Here is a 22,876-nt window from a genome sequence, read left to right as displayed (position 1 = left end):
TGTGGACGGAGCGTCAGCCACCCTTCAGCACGCTCCTCATCATCATCGTCCACACTTCAGCGGCTCTCAGACGGATCAGCCCCCCCCCCCCACACACACACACACTCACAGAGCCGTCTTGATTAAGATGTTCCATTGACTTCATGTTCCTGTATGCAGACTTCCAACGGAACCAGGACTGCTGAAAGACGACCCGGTTCTGATGGTGTCTTTGCTCAAAGTGGTCCTCATGAGATGACAAAAACAAGAACACACACACACACTATGTTAATGCTGTTCCGTGTTCTCTGAGCACGGACTCGCACCATCCGCCTCAAACTGAATTCATTTGACAAACGGTTCTGTTAAGGCTGATCAGGCTGGCTGTCCTCCCGTTACAGGTGTGAAAACCAGAACACAACCTCACAATGTGACACAAACAGGAACACACACACATTCATGCGTGTTTTCCCCTGGGGACTGTCATTAAAACACTTCAGTTCCCATTCATCACAAAAGTGGTTTTTATCTTTAGTATTTAGCCAGAATACAGTTTAATTAAAGGAAAAGTTTCCAATTCCTGAAATTCATTGAATGTGTGATCTATAAAACGTTTTTTTCTGATTATTTGTTTGCTACATTCATGAACTCAGTTGCATTCAGTGCTGAAGGTGTAAGAAACTCCTGTTGTTAGTTCTGCTTTAATTTGTGAACATGTAAAATTATAAATATATTTTTTGATCGGTTGGCTACCATCCAGGCAGAAAAGCAGGAAATTTTAAATTTCTGCAGAATCTTTTTTTTTCTAAAATTATCTTTTTCGTTCCTGTCAGGAAAAGTGGGTTAAAAATACAAGTTTTCTGTGTTTAATAGACACACAGTAACGTTTTTGAAACTATGTAATATGTAGCTTGTATTTACATGCGTGTATTTTTAGTCTTTGATCTTTTTTTAAAAACTTTGACTCTCACCTTATCCAGTTGTGTTAAACTGTGAGTCACCGAGTCACTGGTTCAATTCCCGCCAGCATGACTTAGCTGAGTTCTCATGGCTGATTGGCTCTCTGAGCTCAGGAGACGATTACTTCAATTAAACTGCTGATTAAGCAAAGTGGAGGCTGATTAGTTAACGAGCGGCCTTCAGGAGAGGCACTAATTACCGAAGCGATTAGCACCGCTCTCGTTAAAGCCCCGCTGACATCATCGTTCCAGCAGCTGCCTCTGTCACATTTGAGCTTCTGTGACGGGAATTTGAATCACTTCACCTTTGGAAGCGCCACACTTTATTCTTTCAACCAAAATGCAAACGATCATCTGAGAACAGACCTCACAGATTTAAACCCTTCAGAAAAATTTACTTTTTGTTTTACTCCGTTTGCTTTCAAAGACTACATTACCCAGCATTCTCAGAAAAAAACTTAATCTGAATCAAACGTTGATGAAAATCCACCACAGCATCTCCACTTTCCTCAAAGAAACTTTTTCTATTTTGGTTCAGATCTTTAGGACAAATGTTTTGGCGACCTAACGTGTCTTCATATAAAAGAATTAAATTCATTTTCTTAAAAAAAAAAAAAAAACTTATTCATTAAGTAAAATAATAACCCCCAAAGACGAGGTGTGCAATGCTTAACAAAACTACCAACTGTAGTTTTTTTTTTACATTTCAGGCTAAAAAATAATGTTAGCTTCAGATTTTTAATAAAACGTCAATCATCCCATTATTTCTTTTGAACCACTGTTTGCTTTTGCTGAACCCATAAAGGAAACGTTAAGTTCTCTGAATGGGGTTTGGGTTTGGTTAGAACAGGAACACAGGACAGGTACACTGGGCTTTTGGGTCATCATCAATTAGTCCCTCACTTTGCCCCACAGTCCCCTTTTTTCTCAGCCAATCACAATCACACCTTGAAATCAACAGATAGTCGTCTCTCTCCACGTTCTAGACTAGAAGTGGGCAACGATGTAGACTGGTGGGCCACAAAGGGTTGTAAATTTGACAGAAGCAGGTGCGTGGAGTGTTTTGGTAAGGCTTACATTTTAATGGAAAATGGTTGTTTTAAAATAGAATATTTTGGAGTTTTTATTTCAAAGCGTGGCTTTGGTTGTCAGTTTGGTCCCCTTGTACTGGTGGGTTGATGTCCCTCGTGGAAAATCACAAAATTAGAGAAAAGCTGCGTTCATGTGGTGCTGGAGTGATGGGAAAAATGACGATCCAACTCAGAAAGCACACATGATTGTCAGAAAACAACACATTATAAAATCCCTACATAAATACAAAATAACTTTCTGCACCTAGATGAAGGTCAGTGTATTAGTAGAGCACCATCTATTGGGAGACACCAGAATTACATGGAAAATTAAATTGGAGGGATTTTTCTGCCACCAAGTTGCACACAAAACCTTCTAAGTTGCAAATGAAAATATTGAATATTTGCTTTCAAATTCTATTTTTACTTTCAATTTTTTTTGCTTTCAAAGTTTTTATTTTTGCTTTTGACAAATCTTTTATCATTTTTTTTGCTTTTAAATTAATTTATTTTTTGCTTTCAAAAATTTCTTTTTTGGTTTTCATTTTTTCTTTTTTTCAAAACATATTTTTGCATTTGTTGTGTCTCATCTGTTTGACGGCAGCTTTGTCACCTAAACTGAAACTTAAGAGAGCAAAATCAAAGATAGGACAAAAGTGAGATGAGACACAGTGTACAATATGTGAAAACATTTGTGCTGCAAATGCAAAAATATGTTTTGAAAGAAAAAAAATTGAAAGCAAAGAGAAATAATTTGAAAGAAAATATTTAATATTTTCATTTGCAACTTGGAAAGTTTTGTGTGCAACATGGTGGCAGAAATATCACTCCATAAATAAACCGTATTAAGGATTATCCATAACATTGATTCCAGTTTAAATAATTTAACAGGCTGCATAGTTTGCCCACTGCTCTTCCAGACAGTTCTCCACCTGGACTGATGCTTAGCCATGGTCTGGCTTCTACCCGCCGCCAGCATCCAGACTCTGGTCTGAGTTCTTCCCAACCTGCACGCAAAATGTCCGTGGCTCGGAGCCAAACCCCCAAAGACGATAGACTTAATTCATGGAACACAAATAAATCTTTCCTTTCGTTAATCTCTCTTTGTTGAAAGAGCCTGTGAGCCAATTTTGGTCATTTTCTCTCAACAGGTTGAACCTTTTTGCAGAATGAATAAAGAAAAGGCAGAACGACACCAGCTCAGGTCATAACTGTACATTTGGCTGCTGGTCTTTCTGTAGGAAATTGCTTGGGTGGGACTTAACGACCATTTGCAGCCGTCTACCTCCATTAAAGCTCTTCTGACCGGGATTTATGGACCCCCATCCGCTCCTCAGTGGGCCGAATATGAACGCAGCTTTTTCAGCTGCAGGTCCTCCTGATGCTGCACTTCTGCAGCTCCATTAAGTACACGAGCGATGAAGACGCTCCTGCTGTCTGTGATGAGGAAGAGGGCCTCCTCCTCCTCCTCCTCCTCTTTGACTAGCAGGAGCTCGTTGAGTCTGAGATTGGTGGTGAAAAGCTCAAAGTTTCATCTGTGATGGAACTTCATCCTGCAGCTCACAGACCGAGGACTCAGAGAGACCAAACGTCCGCTTTGACTTCCCTTACATGATGTTAAGAGAACTTCAGAGGGCTTTACAGTCCCTGTTCTGCACAGTCCAGGTGAGACGGTGCGTCAGGGGTTCAGGTGAGCTTTGAGGTCTCTGGGTGTGGAGCCTTCTGATGTTCTTCAACATCCTCCAGTGGATTCCACCCGATAAACCACCATTTGAACTGACTTGTTCATCAGGCCTGACTTTTCTATTTTGTGTGTGTGTGTGTGTGGGGGGGGGGGCGCCCCCCCTCTCCAACATCTATTTCAGATCAAATCTTTTTCCTCTATTTTTCTGTTTTTTCCCGCCTCTGATTCACTCATCAGTTGGTTCTTCATTTCCATAAATGGTGTTTTTTGGGTGGGATTGTGACCAGTAACCCTTCACCCCCCCCCCCCCCTCCCACGTTGGTGTCAGTGTCATTAGAACAGAGAGCACCCCCTCCCCACATAAAGCTGCTCGGTAGCAGGGCTGCTGCTTGATGCGATGAATATTTAATTATTAATTAGTCGTATGATTCCTCCTCCAGAGTTATTATCCCTCAAACTGGTTGGCGAATTTAATAATTAGCAGCCTTTTTGTTTCCGCGTCCCCCTCATTACTGTCACGATTGATGCAACGCAAACTTCATTAAAAATTAAAGGGGGAATCTTTAATTACGGGGGCCGCCCTCGCTGAAGCCCGAATTAGCCAACTCAGTGATGTGCAAATGAGAGCATTATTTAAGAAACATGCTGGAAGTAGTTATGCTAATTCGCGCGGGTTCACAGTGGCAGACCTTTCCACCGGCGGCTGCAGATTCATTAAATGCTCCATGCAAATTTAATGTGGCAGCCTTAGTAATGCCTTGTTAATTTATTCAGATTTATTGAGTAAGACTTGTAAAAAGTATCCGTTTAATGAGCTCATCTCCGCGGCTGGCGGGCGCTGATCGCTTAGCTTCTTAAGAAGGTGCGGCAGGCGCCGGCGAGCGGAGAGCCACGTCTTCGGCTGCTCAGAGCGTCCCAGGGGAGAGAGGGACCGCAGCCGATGAGGTTACCACAGGCTTCGGGGGGGGGGGGGGGCCTTATGGAGAACACAAGAACCCAGAGGAAAAGTGGAACGTCGACGTTCCTGACAGACCTTTGAGCTCCTCTGCAAACATCACAGCCGTCAATCAATTCGCATTCCTGAATCAATCATCAGTGTTTTAAGATGTTTTTGATTGTCTGGGTCTCCCCCAGCCCGGATCCCACACAGGGTTGTTCCAGGATTGGCATCCGGCGTGAAAACCACTGACAAACCACCTGTGTGGATTCGTGAAAGCTGATTGGCTGAAGGGATGCGCCGAGAGGTGAAGTCATCGACCGTCTGCCGTCACCGGATTTTGACGTAAAGAAAAGCAGCTCTGCGCCGACAAACCAACACTTTCTGTTTGTCGCGTTTTTACGCAATTAAAGTAAATTTTCACGTGAAGACCGGAATGCAACTCCTGACGCTGATTACGTTTCTATTTGTTGATGTAAACCAGATTCTGAGGCAGAAAAAGGGAGTTTCACGCCGATATTCAACACTGTACAGTTGGTCAAATGTTTACCTACATAACGTAACGTATCTACTGATTCTGGATCTGTTGGAAATGCGTCATTTACGTAAATTATCGCAGAGTTGAGGAATTTTGTGTTTTTCATGTCATCGGTGACGGTGAAGGGTAAAAAAAAAACATTTAGCTGAAATGTAAAAATAAAATCGTTCTGAACTCGTCGTGAAGCGAACAGAATTTTGTCAAATATCAAAAACTTAAATGGATCATAACAGCAGAACCTGAACAGAACCTTTAAAATCCTCTGAAGTTACCGTCTGTCAGAGTTTGAATTGACAGCAGAGGAAATGCGGTCGTTCTTGATTAAAGTCAATAAAGTCAATGACAACAAGTCATGGCAACATCAGATGATGAGGATCAGATGAGGCTGCTGGGATTTCTGTTCGGGACAGTCAGGTTGATGGTTGAACGGCAGAAAAACTGGATCATCACATCAATGATTCGTTTCTTTTACTCATTCGTCAGAAAACCCTCAGGGGGCTTTACGTAAAACACAAAGTGACTGTTTTTTCTTTTCCTTTGGAGATGAATCGTCTGTTTCTGGACGTTTGGCTGGACACGTACCCCATCCCCATCACCTCAGCTGATCTGAAGAGCTTCCTCTGAAAAACAAAAGCTTAGCTCCATCCTCTTCCTCTGCTGCATCAGGACGACTTAAACCCACAGATCTGCAGGAAATCCTGCAGCTGTCTGGAGGAAAATGAAATAACAGCTTCTTTAAGGTCAGGATTTGCGGCGTGAGCTCCGCTCCCATCAGCGGCTGATGGCTTCGCTCTCCGGATGACGTCCGTTCCACCTGAGGAGCTGGAGGGCCCTCGGAGTCTTGAAGGCCGAATTGGCAGCTGGTTCCACGCCACTCCGGCTCGGCGGGCATCCATCAAGCCGTTGCTCCTCGCCATTAGAGAGGATGAATCTGTGACACGTTAACAGATGCAGAACGGAGGCGGGGTCTTCACACGCAGCTCAAACATTAGTGGGGTTTAAACGCCTCCAACCGGATCCTCATTCAGAGACTCGCCTCTTAGACCAGACGCTGAACCAGCAGCCGATCCACGAACAACCAACGTCTGGACTTCAGCTTGTTTGTTTCGACTTTTTCAGCAGGGTTCGATTCCCAGGGGACAGGGCGAGCTTCATGCAGTGAGGGTCCTTGGAGACCCTTCCCTACAGCCTAACTATGAGGCCACAGGTCTCCCTGTGAATGTCCCAAGCCCGGATAAAATGCAGGGTTGAGTCAGGAAGGACATCTGGAATCAAAATCTCTGCCACGCCCCCTGTGAGGATCAGTGAAAGCTGATTGGCTGAGGCGACTCCTGGAGGGATCTGCTGAAAGGTGAACATCTGCTGCAAGATTTTTCCTCAAGAATCGCCTGAACTTTGACGTCAAAGTCTTTTACAGTTGTTTAAGCCAGGTTAGGCATAAAACACATGATGTTAAACCAACACTGATGACAAATGCATGCACCCGGCATGTCCAAAGCCCGGTCCACAGAAATAAGACAAACCTGCAGTACGTCGTGAGAAGTGGGTGTAGGATTTCCTAACTGTGATTGGCTAAGTTACACATTAGAAAGCCACTCCGGGGAAAACGGTGTGTTCGGGGTTTTTAACATGTTTTTAAAGTGTTTTTGTTCTGGAAATGGATCAGGAGCAGATGAAAAAATGATGATCATATTTGTCACATAGAAAGTGCAATGGGGGGGCCACAAGATCCCTGTTCCGCCCCTTTTTAAAACATCCCCCTGCAGACCAACAGATCCATGAACGTCTCTGTTTTCCTGGTCTGAGCTGGAATCTGGATCAGAACCGGAGGATGGATAGATCTGATGCTGCTGCCATTTTTGTTAGTGGTGACGTTAGGTTGGGGGTGTGGCTGTAAGCTAGTGGGAGTGTAATCAGAGAGCCCCCAGTTATGGGCGATGGGAAGTGGAGGGACGCTTTGTCAACAGATCAAAAAGCTAATCAGAGCCGCTGGAAACCTTCAGAGCCTAAAAGGCCAAACGAGAAAAACGAGAATTCTTTGTTTCTGGAATCCAAACCAGACTTTTTTAAACAGACTTTTTCTGTGTTTTATTTCTGTTGTTTAAATAAAGTTCAGAGATTTTGGTAAAAAATATTGAGATGTTTTTCTGTTCTTTGCATAGAAATGTAAAGTTTCTCAATCCCAGAACAACTTCTCTAAATGGGATCTATTGGACTTAATTCCTATGAAGGTTTGAACTTTGAGAATATAAAGGAGAGAAAAGGGTGAAAAGGTTCATGTCTGTGTGAGAAAGGTGGTGAGTAGTGAGGAGGTGTTCTTTGTGGATTTGACCGATCACCATTATTTTAGAACAAAACTCCTGCAATAAACGAGGAACTCTGTTCTGGTGAAAAGGTAACACAGAAATATGTGTAGCTGCAGCAGAAGACACAGAAATGTGCTTTTTACTGGATGAGAAACAGACGTTCAGGACACAGCTGCTCAGTTTTAGTGCAAACTGTGAGACGTGAGGAGCTGCAGCCTCAAAGCCTTTAGTAGGATTATGACGCCAGAGGATCCACTATTTATTGTTTTTTTTAATGTATCAGGATATTTTTTCCTGACTTTTAGTCTTTGAAAATCACAGAGAGAGTTATTTGGTCATTTTTATTTCATAAATATTGTTATTTTATTAAAAGGATCATGAATGAATAAAACTTTATTCATACAGAACTTTACAACTCCTAGAAGGAACCAAAGGGCTTCACCACAAAAGACGGAGAAAAGAAGTTTAAAGTTTGAAAGAAACAGAGTTCTTGTGGCCTCACAAGAAAAGGTTTGGGGCCCCCGCTCCAGCATCCATGTGGTGTCTGAAGGTTTGTTGTTTTCCATTCTTCCCATCATTCTAACACCACATGAACGCAGCATTTCTTTACGTTTTACATGAGGAACATCAAGCCGTTGGTGCAATTGAGAATAAAAGTTTTAACCTAAAAACTCTAGATTATGATTTTCAATCCAAATGTTTTCATCCAGATTCCATGTTATTTCTTTCTCACCCACTCAAGGGTTTTTCCACGCCTGCTGTGGATCAGCGTGCGTTCTGATGAACTTTGCTTCACCTCTGAAGGAGAAGCTGGTGGAACGTTTGAGGACATCCAGCAACAGAACCTTTTCAAAGTTCTGCCCTCATGGTTCCCTTCATTCACTCTGAGTCTAACCCCCCCCCCCAGGACAACAAAAAGACTCAAACGCGCCCCCTGCTGGCAGTTTGTAGGCGGTTCATGAGTGAAGCCGTTCTATGAAACCACCACAGACCTGATCCAGACCTCAGAGGAAAACCACGACCAACATTCACAAACACGAGTGTTAAAGTGACGAAACGTCATAGAAACATCTGGAAATAATGAGAAAGATGCAGCAAAAATGAAAAAGAAAGACAATTTAGAATAAGCAAAAGACATTTTAGTAAAAACATTACGTAGAATGTCTGAAAACTACCGTCGTCTGCGTTTCTTTAATTTGAAAAGTATTGTCCGGATTGATTTTTAAAAAGACCAGGAACTGACGATCTGAAACGATGGGAACAGTTTTTGAGGATTTCACCGGTTGATGCAGCAAAGCAAAATGCAAACGTCTGCCGTGAAGGCGGAGCTCCGTTTTACTAACAGGACACGAGAGCTCCCATTGGTGGAGAAAAGACGCACAAGAAAGTAACTGAACTGCTGCCTTTAAATGTTTTTGAGACCAAACTCTAGACTGCAACAATAATCTGCAACTGTTTATCAAAGCTTCTGGGATTTTAATGATGTTTTTTTAAAATGTGATTGGCAGGGAGCTTCCAGGTTAAATAATAAATCAATAAATCAATCAATAAAAATGTGGCCTCTAACACGTCAAACGTAAACTCAGCTCAAAGTGTTTTTCTTTCAGAGATTTATCGCTTCTATTGGAGTTTTAGTCACTTTATCCAAACAGCAACAAAAATAACTAGTAAGTAATAAAAATATTTGAAGCAATAAATAAATCCTCTTGAAGGTGAAGTGAAGTTTTCTCCTGGGTGAAAGTCCTCGTTTTCTGCTTCAGTAAACCGGAAAGAAAGTTTCTGCACTGAGAGGCTGGGGCTCAGCGTCTGGCCTGCTAGCGTCGCCTGCAGTTCAGTTCATTTTTATTTATAAAGCCCAATATTTACAACAACAGTCGTCTCAATGGGCTTCATACTGGTAACAAACATGAATCCTAAAGAACATAAAGTCCTAGAATTCCAAAGGTAATGATTAAACTCAACTAAACAGACTAAACTAACATCTCTGCCCTTAGATCATCCTTCTCTGTACGGAAAAACGCCTAAAAAAACAGATTATGGAAAAAAAGGAGAACCCTCAGGGGTGTCCACATGGAGGAGGGATCCTCCCCCAGGACGGACAGGCGATGGACCAGAGCTCTGAGAGAGGATTAGCTTATCTAACTCTACAACTACATGTTTAAAGTCCAGCAGACGAGCTTCATCCAGAGCCAGATCCAGGTTCATGGTCGGGTGTAGGACCAGGAGCAGAGCTGAGGTCCACAGACGAGCAAAGGCTCAAACTTATCACCGAGCCGTCTGGTTCCCCGACGTAAACCGTGTTTTTCCAGGATTTATCCAGATCCCGTTTTAATGCAGACCTGAAGGTCTGAGACCTCCTAAGGTCACAGCAAAAGCAGGATCGTGGTCTCTGGAGGTTTTTTTCACAGCTCTGATGTTGGTTCAGAAGAAGAAAAGCTTTTTTCTGCTCTGTCGCTCCTTTTTGAAGTTTGGGAACCCCTCGTTACATATTCTGGGGTTTTCTCGTTCATCGTGGAGGCTTTTTCCTTTGTGGGTCGTCTTTCTTACCTCGTTGCCCTTCCTGGTTGGGGTCTGAACCCGAGCGCTGAGCTCGCCTGTTGTGCGCCTGAGCCGGTCATCCAGCCTTCTTCCTGTCTGAACAAATGAGAGATGTTTCCGTCATGAGCTTTCTCAGAGTTAGACTCAATATTTGCTGCAGAACTTTGTGTTTCTCTTTGTTGCTGCGGACGGAAACTCTTCCGAGTAAATAACATTTCAATTATCAGAGGATTAGCGTTTGTTTCAGGATGAACTTTGATGTGCAGCAGCGTCGCCGTGTGAGCGCTAATGAAAGCAAAGCCCTCCTCAAACACATCAGCCAGCCGCTCTCTGCTTCCCCAACGCAAACCGTGTTTCTCCAGGATTTATCCAGATCCCGTTTTCCAATTAACCAACAGGAAGCGTCAGTGAGAGTCTGAGCCGCTAATCCGTCCATCAGAGGGACGAACGTTTCGCCACAGCTTCAGGAGGAAGAGGGTCAGAATCCCACCGTGATGCTGCAGCCGCTTTCTGCTGTAGAACTGCGGTTCTGGTTCTGGTTCTGGTCACAGGAAGGGAAACATTTCAAAGATCTGAAAGTTTAGTTTTATTGTTAAAAGTTTCTTTTTTATTTCTCTATTTTTAGACATTTGAAGGTTTTTGTTTGTTCTTTTTTCAGAAACCACATCACAAAAGCTGCGTTTTAAAGACTGATTTTGTCACTTTGAACATTTATTTATTAAGAAAAGGACGCTGACATTTAATGAACAGTAAAAACTGCTGCAAACATGATAGATTTTAGCCACAGGCTGGTTTCCATCTGCAGTCCTCTGGCAGGTCGATGGTGTTGAGGAGATGAAACAAAAAGAAACGACACACACGAATGTAAAACACCTCAACATCTGTCTCCAAATACAAATAGAAACAGAAGAAAACTAAATCAAACATCAATTTTCAAATCAGTCGGTTTTGTGGCAAAGCTTTGGCGCCATTTCAGGAAACCTGACTTCCAGGTACGCTGGATTGTTGCGTCCCTCCACACGCCGTCATCAACGAGACGTCACTTTGAGCCAATTAAACAGTCCACTGTTAATCACAATCGTAAAACCCATGAATGATTGTCTTTTTGCATTCAAACGGTTTGTCATGTTCTGTCCTCTAACCGCCATCAGCGTCTCGGCGCCGGCGATCAGGGATGAGCAGATCGTGGAAATGTGCTGCTTTATCTGTCGGGGATGTCCTGATGTATCTAAAGTGACAAATGATTATTGACAGCTTTCACAATATTCCTAATGTTTTAAAGGATAGTTTTAAGTCCAGTAACACACGAAGGTACTGAAATAGTTTGACGTGTTGTATGTGGAGTGTCTCCTCTAAAAGAAACTTTTGCTGGCGTCAGCTTGTATGTTGGCTTGGAGAACATAAAGAGAAATGAAACGACCTCCTCTGAAGGTCATCTGAAGCTGTGGTGTGTTCAGCTGCCTTCTGAGGGCTTTTGGCATAAAAATCACTGGCTCATCTGCATACATGATGACTACATTTGGTAAATGTGTATTCCGATGTTCATTCCTCACAAAAAGAACCCCAAACCGGGTTTTTTTGCTCTCTGAACACCAGCCCCTCCCACCCTTTGTGATGTCACAAAGTGAGAAACAGTCCCTTCCAGGAAGAGTCCGTCCTGCCAGCCCCGCCCACCAGGCGCCCAACAGACACGCCCAGTAGCTAGTGGTGATCGGCTAAACGCTTTCCCTTCATATGAACAATATGCACGTCCGTCTTTGCTAAAGTTTGGATGATGCTTGTGTTCGTGGGCAAAACGCAGACACGCTGCCAAGGCCAGCTCTAGTGGGCGGCACCCACAGGGGGTGAAAGGCGGAGCCTCAGAGATCGAGTCGTCTTACGTCCAAGTAAGATGAGCTGCGAAAATAACTCATATTTCATGTCTAAAAAAGTTCTATAGTGAGCTAACGTTATATATGATCATTTATATGGATATAGTTTACTTTGATAGGCTTAGGAAAAGCAGGATATGGGCCTTTTACCAGAGAGTGAAAATAGTAAAGGCCTCTAGCTTGACCCTTGAGGGACCCCTACTGGAGAATGATGGTATGGCGACTTCATGTCACCGACCTGCACACGCCGCCTTCCTCCATAAAATGACATGCAGTCAGTTCATAGGTTTAGTATTAGTACAGGATTTATTTCAAATCAAATCACAATTTCCATTAAATGAAAAAAAAAGTCTACACACAATTTTAAAAATAAGATTTGAAAGGGAATGGAAGAAGCTAATGCTTATGAAAATCCAAACCCCCACTCAACAACACTAAGATACGACAAACACATGAAAAAGACGCCCAAATACTCCCACCACACCCCCTATAAAAATGGAAGGAAACAAGATGCCTCAGCTGAAAAAGGATACAAGAACAAAACAAACCAACAACATGTGTGAACACGTGTAAACATGCCCCCCCCCCCCCCCCATTGTTAATAATCCTTCAACAGTCCAGAAGAAAACACATACTCCTCAATGATTCATTGCATCTTGGTACTTATTCATTACGTATCTTTTAAAAATACCTTTAAATGAACAAGACTTTTCCAAGTCTTCGTTTCATCAGGTAGATTGTTCCAGGGTGACATCCTTTACTGAGATACACGTCGATGTTGGGGTTGTCCTTACTTTAGGTTGAGAGAATTTCTTGATTCCTCGCAATTTATATCTATTAACAGCATCAAGATTGACTATTAGTTGACAGAGAATTTATTGATGTTTTATACATAATTTGGGCAGTTTTAAAATCTACCAAATCCTGTAATTTTAAATTAAATGTATTAAGAAAAAGTGGATTGCTGTGCTCATTATATTTAACTTTGTGAATGAATCTCATGGCTCGCCTAGAGTATAATGAAAGGATGCAAATTTGTTGTGTAACAATTTCCCCCCACTTCCATACAATAATTCAAATATGCCGTTAAGAAGGAACGATACAAAATAAATCAAGCGGATTGATTAAGCATCAAGCTACATCTTTTCATCACTCCAACACATTTAGCCACTTTTGAACGTAAATAATGTATATGGGATTTCCGACAAAGCTTATCATCAATAATTACACCCAAAACACATGTTTTTGCACTTTCCTAATGGCTGTATCATTAATAATAATTTGCTTCCTTACTCTCTCTCCTAAATAGCATAAATTTAGTCTTTTTTAGAATCAATGATAATTTGTTCCTATTAAACCAATATTTTAACTTAGAAGTTTCTCTAAGTTCAGCCCTGAACATAAAATGTTGGTATCATCTTCAAAAAGTATGAATTTCATAATTTGTGATAATTTGCACATATCATTCATATAAAGTAAAAACAGAGGTGGTCCAATAATTGAACCTTGAGGTACACCGCATCCGATATTCCTATTTTTAGTTTTATTTTTACCAATCTGTACAAACTGCTGTCTATCTTCCAGGTAGCTCTTTAACCCGTTTTGTGTTACTGTTCTGACTTCATACTTCACCAATTTATTCAGTAAAATAAGATGGTCAATCTTATCAAAGGCTTTCTGTAGATCTATGAAAATTCTAATGATGAATTTATTTTTTCAATGCAGTTAGTAATCTCTTCAACAAGTTCGATTATGGCAGGTGATGCAGATCTTCCTTGTTGGAAGCCATATTGACTGTTGAATAGCAAATAGTTTTTCTGTATAAAGTTAAGTAATCTTGAATTAAATAGATTCTCTGATATTTTGAAAGCTGAGGCAATAAAGAAATTGGACGGTAATTTGTAAAACTTTGCTTATCTCCTGATTTAAATAAAGAAATGACTTTGGCAGTTTTCATTTTGGTGAGAAACTGTCCACATTTAAATGACAAATTGAAAATATGTGTGAGTGGTTTGATAAAAGCTTCAGCAACATTTTGAATTATTCTCTTGTCAACGCCATCCGCATCCTGGGATTTTTATTGCCACATGTCCTGATGGTCTCCAGTACCTCCTTCTCATTAGTAGACGTGAGAAACATTGTATTTGAATTGGTCTCAAATTACAACAGTTTCAATTTTTGAGTTCAGGATTCACTGGAACTGTGGAAAACATTTGATCTCAAATGATCAAAAAGTATTTATTTGTTTGAATAAAATCATTAAATTACATAAAAAACAGAATTTAAATCCTGTAGTCAGATTTAAATGATAAAAACAGATAATCAGAATTCAACTGCAGATGATTTATGACAGTAAAATGATTGTTATAACGGACAAAAGCAGGAGATCTTTTCATGTTACCCCCCCCCCCCCCCCCATGTGAGGACAGGAAGTTGTGCAGAAAAAAGAGCCTTTCATCTTAATTACAGCGAGGCGGCATAAATCCACGCCGCCTCGCAGAGTTTGATGTATTTTTGCGGCTGTGAAGTGAAATAAGTGCGAGCGGATGCAGAATCAAGATGAATGCGGGGCGGGGGCGCTGGAGACTCAGTGGGGGGTGGGCACTCCATCTTAACATGGCCGCCCTGTGTCTGATGATATCTTATCATTAGTTTTCCTGTCAGTGATGGAGCGGCCGGCAGTGCCCCCGCCCTCCCCCCCAGTGGTGCACGCCATGTTTAAAAGTAACCTTCTTTCCATAATAATGGTCATTCGTCATTTCTTTAGCTGTCATGGGGGCGGGGGGGGGGGGGGGGGGCGTTCAGATGGACCTGAAGAGGTAGAGGGACGATCCGCCACCATCACCACCCTGATGTGTTCAGGGAACGTGGGACCAAAGAGCAGCAGTGGAACCGCAGACAGTCTGTGGACATCAAACATGGAAGGAGGAAGTCCTCCATTACTCAGCTGTGGGGGGGCGGGGAGTGGGGGGTCCAGTTGCACGTTGGGGTTGTTTTCTGTGGATTCAGATGTAAAGGTGTTATTTACAAACCGTCTGTAGATCTTTCATGTTTATCCTGGTTTCTGCAGCTTCTTCCTGGAGCTTCAGTAAATTCACAACAATCAGAAACCCCCACACCCCCCACACCAAATTTGCTCTGATCTGATCCAGGTTAGTCTGCCCTGCCTGTCCAGAGTTCAGGAAACCAAGCTGGCTGCTGTTTCTTCTCCCACACAGCAGGGGGCAGTGTGAGTTTACAGACAAAGAAGTCTTGGGTTGTAGGCGTTCCAAGTGTTCTAGGCATTCCAGGTGTTCTAGGTGTTCCTAGGTGTTCTAGGCGTTCCTAGGTGTTCTAGGCGTTCCAAGTGTTCTAGGCATTCCAGGTGTTCTAGGTATTCCTAGGTGTTCTAGGCGTTCCTAGGTGTTCTAGGCGTTCCAAGTGTTCTAGGTGTTCCAGGTGTTCTAGGCGTTCCTGGTGTTTTAAGGTGTTCCAGGTGTTCTAGGTGTTCCAGGTGTTCTATGCGTTCTAGGTGTTCCAAGCTTTCCAGGTGTTCTAGGCGTTCCAGGTGTTCTAGGTGTTCCAGGTGTTCCAGGTGTTCTAGGTATTCCAGGTGTTCTAGGCATTCCAGGTGTTCTAAGTGTTCTAGGCGTTCCAGGTGTTCTAGGTGTTCCAGGTGTTCTAGGTATTCCAGGTGTTCTAGGCGTTCCAGGTGTTCTAAGTGTTCTAGGCATTCCAGGTGTTCTAGGTATTCCAGGTGTTCCTAGGTGTTCTAGGCGTTCCTAGGTGTTCTAGGCGTTCCAAGTGTTCTAGGTGTTCCAGGTGTTCTAGGCGTTCCTGGTGTTTTAAGGTGTTCCAGGTGTTCTAGGTGTTCCAGGTGTTCTATGCGTTCTAGGTGTTCCAAGCTTTCCAGGTGTTCTAGGCGTTCCAGGTGTTCTAGGTGTTCCAGGTGTTCCAGGTGTTCTAGGTATTCCAGGTGTTCTAGGCATTCCAGGTGTTCTAAGTGTTCTAGGCGTTCCAGGTGTTCTAGGTGTTCCAGGTGTTCTAGGTATTCCAGGTGTTCTAGGCGTTCCAGGTGTTCTAAGTGTTCTAGGCATTCCAGGTGTTCTAGGTATTCCAGGTGTTCCTAGGTGTTCTAGGCGTTCCTAGGTCTTCTAGGCGTTCCAAGTGTTCTAGGTGTTCCAGGTGTTCTAGGCGTTCCTGGTGTTTTAAGGTGTTCCAGGTGTTCTAGGTGTTCCAGGTGTTCTATGCGTTCTAGGTGTTCCAAGCTTTCCAGGTGTTCTAGGCGTTCCAGGTGTTCTAGGTGTTCCAGGTGTTCTAGGTATTCCAGGTGTTCTAGGCGTTCCAGGTGTTCTAAGTGTTCTAGGCGTTCCAGGTGTTCTAGGTGTTCCAGGTGTTCTAGGCGTTCAAGGTGTTCTAGGTGTTCCAGGTGTTCTTAGGTGTTCCAGGTGTTCTAGGTGTTCCAGGTGTTCTAGGTGTTCTAGGCGTTCCAAGTGTTCTAGGTGTTCTAGGCGTTCCAGGTGTTTTAAGGTGTTCCAGGTGTTCTAGGCGTTCCAGGTGTTCTAGGTGTTCCAGGTGTTCTAGGCGTTCCAAGTGTTCTAGGTGTTCTAGGCGTTCCAGGTGTTCTAGGTGTTCTAGGTGTTCTAGGTGTTCCAGGTGTTCTAGGTATTCCAGGTGTTCTATGTGTTCTAGGCGTTCCAGGTGTTCTAAGTGTTTTAGGCGTTCCAGGTGTTCTAGGTGTTCCAGGTGTTCTAGGCGTTCCAGGTGTTCTAGGTGTTCCAGGTGTTCTTAGGTGTTCCAGGTGTTCTAGGCGTTCCAGGTGTTCTAGGTGTTCCAGGTGTTCTAGGTGTTCCAGGCGTTCCAGGTGTTCCAAGTGTTCTAGGCGTTCTAGGTGTTCCAGGTGTTCTAGGCGTTCCAGGTGTTCTAGGTGTTCCAGGTGTTCTAGGTGTTCCAGGCGTTCCAGGTGTTCCAAGTGTTCTAGGCGTTCTAGGTGTTCTAGGTGTTCCAGGTGTTCTAGGTATTCCAGGTGTTCTATGTGTTCTAGGCGTTCCAGGTGTTCTAAGTGTTTTAGGCGTTCCAGGTGTTCTAGGTGTTCCAGGTGTTCTAGGCGTTCCAGGTGTTCTAGGTGTTCCAGGTGTTCTTAGGTGTTCCAGGTGTTCTAGGCGTTCCAGGTGTTCTAGGTGTTCCAGGTGTTCTAGGTGTTCCAGGCGTTCCAGGTGTTCCAAGTGTTCTAGGCGTTCTAGGCGTTCCAGGTGTTCCAGGTGTTCCTCTACGGTCCACCTGTGGAGGACGCAGTTGTTGGCACCTTGGTTCACATTGAGGTTTTCTCCTGAGAAGTTTGGAGCGACTCTAACGTCAATACTTTGGAGATCCAGGTCCTGTTGGATCTGTCAGCGGTGAAACCTGGTCTGGATCACCTCTGACGGACTGCCCCCGATCCCAGCAGACGAACCAACCGGACTCCGAACGGATCTTTTCTAGACAGACATCTAGAGAACCCAACGGACGATGGAACTGAGAAAACCATGCAGCTTCTTTAAGGGGAACTCAGGAGATCCACAGCAGTCCGTTCTCCAGAACCCCATGACCGACATGATCCAATCAGCTGGAAAATGAACCGATTCAACAGAACTCAAAGAAGAACTTTTGGTTCCAAAGCCGAGCTCCAGACAAGGATCAGAATTTATTTATTCAAATGGGTTTCAAACATGTTCATAGTTTTCAAAATGGTACATTGAGTGGATAATGATAAATAATACAGACCCGTGTTTGAAAGGGAGCAGGCAGAAGTTTAGCTTATTAAAGCTCACTCCGTAAAAAGACCAGAAAACAAAACCAAATTAAACCAAACAAACAAAAATCTGCATTTTCAGCACCACAAAATAACATTATTGTAGCTCAACAGTCTTAATCCTGTTACACAACCAGTACTGCCATTTCTGTTCTTATATTTCTGTTTATTTGAATGAAGTATATCTGAATTTGTGGAAGTTTCTGTTCCAGATTTTTGGTCGGCACACGGAGAAAGAATATCTTCTAAGGCTGGCTTGTGCTAATGCAGGTTTAAGGTTTCCAATTCCTCTTAGTTTATGGCTGTTTTCTTTGATTATAAATCATTTCTGAAGATTGTCTGAGGTCAAATGACTAAAACGTTGACAAAATAATATTAAATCCTGTATAAAAAAGTTGGTTTGTTGTGTTGGATGTTGGACCAAAACATGACGACTGGACGGATTCTGGTGTTAATGTGGCGGGGAGCATGGCGGGGAGCATGGCGGGGAGAATGGCGGTCAGCTTTCGCAGAGGGACAGACATCAGTCGGAGGTTTTATATTTACAGATCCTTTCACAATGAGAAGGAAAAATGAAAAATAAACAGAAGAGTTTGAAAATAGACTCAAAAGGGAGTAGAGGAAAAACTCTATGTTCACCCCCCCTTTTTATATCAGTGGGGTTCCCCAAGGGTCGGTTCTCGGTCCTACGCTTTTTAACTTGTATATGTTGGTGATGTCATCAGGACACACGGCGTTGACTTTGACAGCTATGCTGATGAGACACAGCTTTACATCGCCGTGTCTCCTGATGACCTTGAACCTGTTAAAACTCTTTTAAACTGTATTTTAGAGACGAAGTCATGGATGGCAGAAAACGTCCTACAGCTCAACCAGGACAAAACTGAAATTTGGATCATTGGTTCTGAAGACGAGAGAGAGATGATTTTACCAAAACTCAGGAATGTTAAACTTCTCAACGTGAGAAACCTGGCCGTGCTTTTTGACTCTGAGCTAAGTTTGATCTCTCACATTAAAAGTGTCGTGAAAACAGGATTTTATCATCTCAAAAGCATTTCCAGAGGCCGCCTGTGCCTCTCTCTTACAGTTCAGCGGAGTTGAGTTTAGTTTTTAGTCAGGAAAGAAAACTCTGGACCAGAGAAGAAAAGTCCTGAGAGACGAGTTATGGAAGAGAAAATTTTATAAGTAACAGAAAATAGAAACGAAGCCAAACAGTGAGGTTTACCTGAAAGGATTGGTTCCTCTGGGCGGGAATCCTTCAGACGGCGAGAACCAAAGCCTTCGATGGCGAGTCTTAATGAGACTTTATGCAAATGTTGCTTTTATTGTGTTCAGAGTGTGGATGGAGACGCCTGTTTGACTGTGGATTATTAGCAGCAGATTAAAGCTAACGCTGCGCATTCGGGCGGCCATGTTTGCTCTGGGAGATCAGAGCGTTGCCAGATCTGAGGGGTAATCCACCAAAGGGACTGAAGGGTTTGTTTTTGTCTCCATCATCAGAAAATCTGTTTCTGGCTGGACCTCTGGCCTTTCAGGACTCAACTGGGATTCGTTTGAACATTAAAACAATTCTAACGGATCAGAACCGTAAATGTCGAGCAGCAAAGAAGGAAAACTTTCCCCTGAGGATGCATCAAAGTCAAAAGATCCTAAAACGTTTGTGACTTTAACCTGACAGACGTTCAGATCCCATCAGAAACATGAGAAACCTGACGGAAATTATTTTTTTAAATATTCTTTTTCGTCTTTATTTTTTCTGTGAAAAATATTAGAATTTAATTCCCAAATTGTTTTCTACATATAAATATATTTATTTGATTTGCTGTCAAAGACTCCGCCCCCTGAGCTTTCCTTCCTTATAAACCAGAGACATTTCAGGTGAGTGGATCTGCAGCTATTTAGTCCAAAAATATCAAATAAATAAAACTAAAAAAGGTTCATCAGCATATGAAGGATTTATTCCAAGAAGAGGAAGTCACTCCAACAAGGCGACGGTCTGCTTCTGTAAACGTGTCATGGCGCTTTGAAGGATTTAGTCCTTTTTTCCAGCTCCCTTCTCTGCTCCTCCCCTCCAGGTAGAATCTACTCCTTGGGTTCCACCTTCCCTAACTGGACTCACCTCATCAGCCCTGACCTCTGCTCCAGTATTCATCTCCAGTTCGTTTGCCTTCAGTGGATCTGAACTGGTTCCTTCATTGTCTACGTTTTATGTTTGAAGTTGATCTCTGCACAGACTCTGGGGTTTAAAAATCCATCACTGATCCCGTCTACAGCTGAGTCGGTCGCAGCTTCTTGGTTCTTCCTGAAGCCCATCAGACGCTGAACGTGGAGCTCCTCTCAGGGTCGCGTTAGCAAACGGCGGACATCCATCACGGGCAGACGCCTGCCTGCAGGCCGAGCCCCCCGCCCGCAGGGGCCGGTTCACGGCTGCAGAGTCCTGCGAGGAAACGCTCAAACGTTCACGCTGATGGATGTGTTACGGTGTGTCAGGACAAGACTCCACGGTGGAGGGAAGAGTTCCTTAGATGACACATAAAAAGGCGGGAAAAACTCCACCTGACACGGACGCTACGGCGCTTGTTTCACCACCGTGAAGCAGGGCGGTTTCAACACAATGTTTTGTGTTAACTAGCGCAGATCATGTGGTTGATGACGAATGAAGCGCCGAATGCATTGTTGGTTGGAACCAGGGTTCAGAGGTCACGCGTGTTGGAACAGCTGGGCGCTATTCTCTACATTACAGATAAATCCCAAACAACGGTTCCTGACCCGTTCTGGTGTTTCCATGTATGGGAATCAGCGTCAGTTCACTCAACCATGGCTCCTGATAAAAAACACTCTGGGATCATTTCAACTGTGTTTCCATAAATTCATTTCTGTACTCATAAAGGGGAGGATATGATAAACTTATGATGGCGAGGGCGTATGGTCACTGTACAGATTTCTCAATGACAAAGCCGTTTGCATCTGAATGTCATGAGTTCCAGACCAGCGTTTATTTTCGTCATGTGGTGTATGTTCTGCAGCGTCTAGGAAGCCCTTCTCACAGAGATCCTCACACATTTAGTTTTAGGCTTTCTCATCATTTCCACATTGAAATGTTACAGTTGGAGCAGATGATAGACATCCAGTCCGCCACCAGATGCCGCTGTTCTGTGTGGCTTCAAAGCCCGAAAGGTTGTTTCATTTTTCTGGCACAATTCCGTGAACCCCTTTAAAAGCTTCATGAGGCTTCAACTCCCATCAACACAACAGGACCGGAAAACCAGCATGAAGGAACCAGGACAGACTGAACTACAGCAACGCAAAGACACAGAGAGCAGAAACGCACACACTTAAATAGAGCTGTCCGCCGCTCACCGAGAGCCACAGGAGAGGGGGCGGAGCCCTGCAGGTGAACCCACAGCAGACCTGCACACAAGACAAAACAGGTAAAAGGAAACAGAAGTGAAGGTTGTGACGGGATGAGGAGAACATGGAGAACGGTCTCTCCATCTGTTCCAGTTTCCTCTTTCAAGACGTTTTTGGATTAGATGTGAACAACTTTAACTTAAAGAAGACGTATAAAACGTTTGAGTGAATCCACAGACTTTTAGCTGTTAAATTAATGATAAAACGATAAAGGAAAGATTTCAATGTTCAGATGAAATCTCAGCAGGAACCAAACGTCAACGATCAGTTTTCCCTGTTCGGTTTTGACATCGAAGGAAAACTTTCAACGTTTTACTTTCAGAGCTGAAAAATGTTAAAGGCAGCGATCGAAACGTGAAGTCGTTTCAAAGAAAACCATTCAAACACAAAATGATCATCTACAAGTTCAAAAAGCAGATAGAGAATGAATGAAACGGAAAAAACGGATGACATGAGAGATGTTCCAAAAAGACATCGAATGCTAACGTTTCTTTAGTGCTAATTTGGATCAAAAGTGTAGAAAGCAGCTGAAAAGAGGACGAAGAAAGACATTAAACACAGCAACAACAGAAACAACAACTTTTACTGAACTGGGTGGAATAGTTAGTTAAAATGCAAAAGAAAGAGTTTTTAATTGGTCCATGAGGATGAAATCTACATTAGCTGATGGCAGAGGTGGTCTCTGATAAGATAAATGATTGGGAAGTTAGACCTGACAGGTCTGGTCTAACTTTTCTCATCAAGCTGCCGGTTTACTGTAGATCCATTCCTCCCAGTTAGGTTCAGGTCTCTGATCTAGTTCCTGCTGTTCTTTAAGGATGTGGAAAGGGGGCTTATAGCCAGTTGAAAAGGGTGGCATGAATACAGGTAACCAGTGGAGGAGAGAGGAGCGTTTCTGCAGAAGAAGCAGCGGGTCTGTGAGGAATTCTTGTTTGTTTGTTGGAGATAAATCCTAATTTTCTGCTCCAAACAATCCCTGAATGATAAGTGTTGGACTGTCAGAGTTTACTAAGAAGTTATTTACACTCCCAGGTAAACACTGATCTGTTCATTACTATGTGAACACAGACTCGTGTTCTGCTGCCATCTAGTGGTCAAACAGGATAATTACAAATGTTAGAAAAGTTTTGATATCTGTTAAAACCCTTGTGCTATCCGATGGGGTCCAGATGACCCCACCCTTACATTGACGTGTTATTCCTACCATGACAAAGGTGGAGAGGATTTCATGTAATCCATGGACACCAGTGAAGATCACAAATCATTGAAGAACAAAGGTTCAGAGCACTGTCTAGTGGGTCTAGATGACCCAACTCCCAATGTTAAAGTGCCTCGGATAGCACAAGGGTTACAACAGTACTGTAATAACAATATGTATACATATGTTATAGGCAATAGAATAAAGAAAGAAAAAAAAAAATATATATATATATATATATATATATATATATATATATATATATATATATATATATATATATATATATATATATATTTTTTTTTACTATATATACTATATATATATAGTACTATATTGGACATTAACAGGCCTCATTTCACATCAAAGAATGGGTAGAAAACCAAATGAAACATCCCGGCATAAGCAATATTACAACAATTGATAGGAAAACACCACATCTTTTCCATCGCTACATCACACAGCAGTCCCTGCAAAGCCCGTGAAGGTCAAGGGTCACAGATCCTAATGAAATAAGCAAATTCAACATTTAAACGATTCTAAGGAAAGAAATAAATATTTTGGATCAAAATCAAAAGAAGAGGGAAATGATTTACAAGACTTAAATTAAAAGTA

General features: G+C 42.8%; 1 long non-coding RNA gene across 1 annotated transcript; it reads right to left on the bottom strand.

The window, feature by feature from the left end:
- Positions 1–92: 92 nt before the first annotated feature.
- On the bottom strand, positions 93–19,017 carry LOC144991053 (uncharacterized). The gene is made up of 3 exons (XR_013654974.1): positions 18,878–19,017; positions 10,021–10,107; positions 93–226 (listed from the first exon to the last, which is right to left on the bottom strand). It is a non-coding gene; the product is annotated as an uncharacterized LOC144991053 (long non-coding RNA).
- Between the last annotated feature and the right edge of the window lie 3,859 nt (positions 19,018–22,876).

The sequence above is a fragment of the Oryzias latipes genome, chromosome 3 (genome assembly GCF_053564925.1).
Source record: "Oryzias latipes strain Hd-rR chromosome 3, Olatipes_Hd-rR_3.1".
Lineage (NCBI taxonomy): Eukaryota > Metazoa > Chordata > Actinopteri > Beloniformes > Adrianichthyidae > Oryzias > Oryzias latipes.
This window is presented reverse-complemented; position numbering and strand designations above follow the sequence as displayed.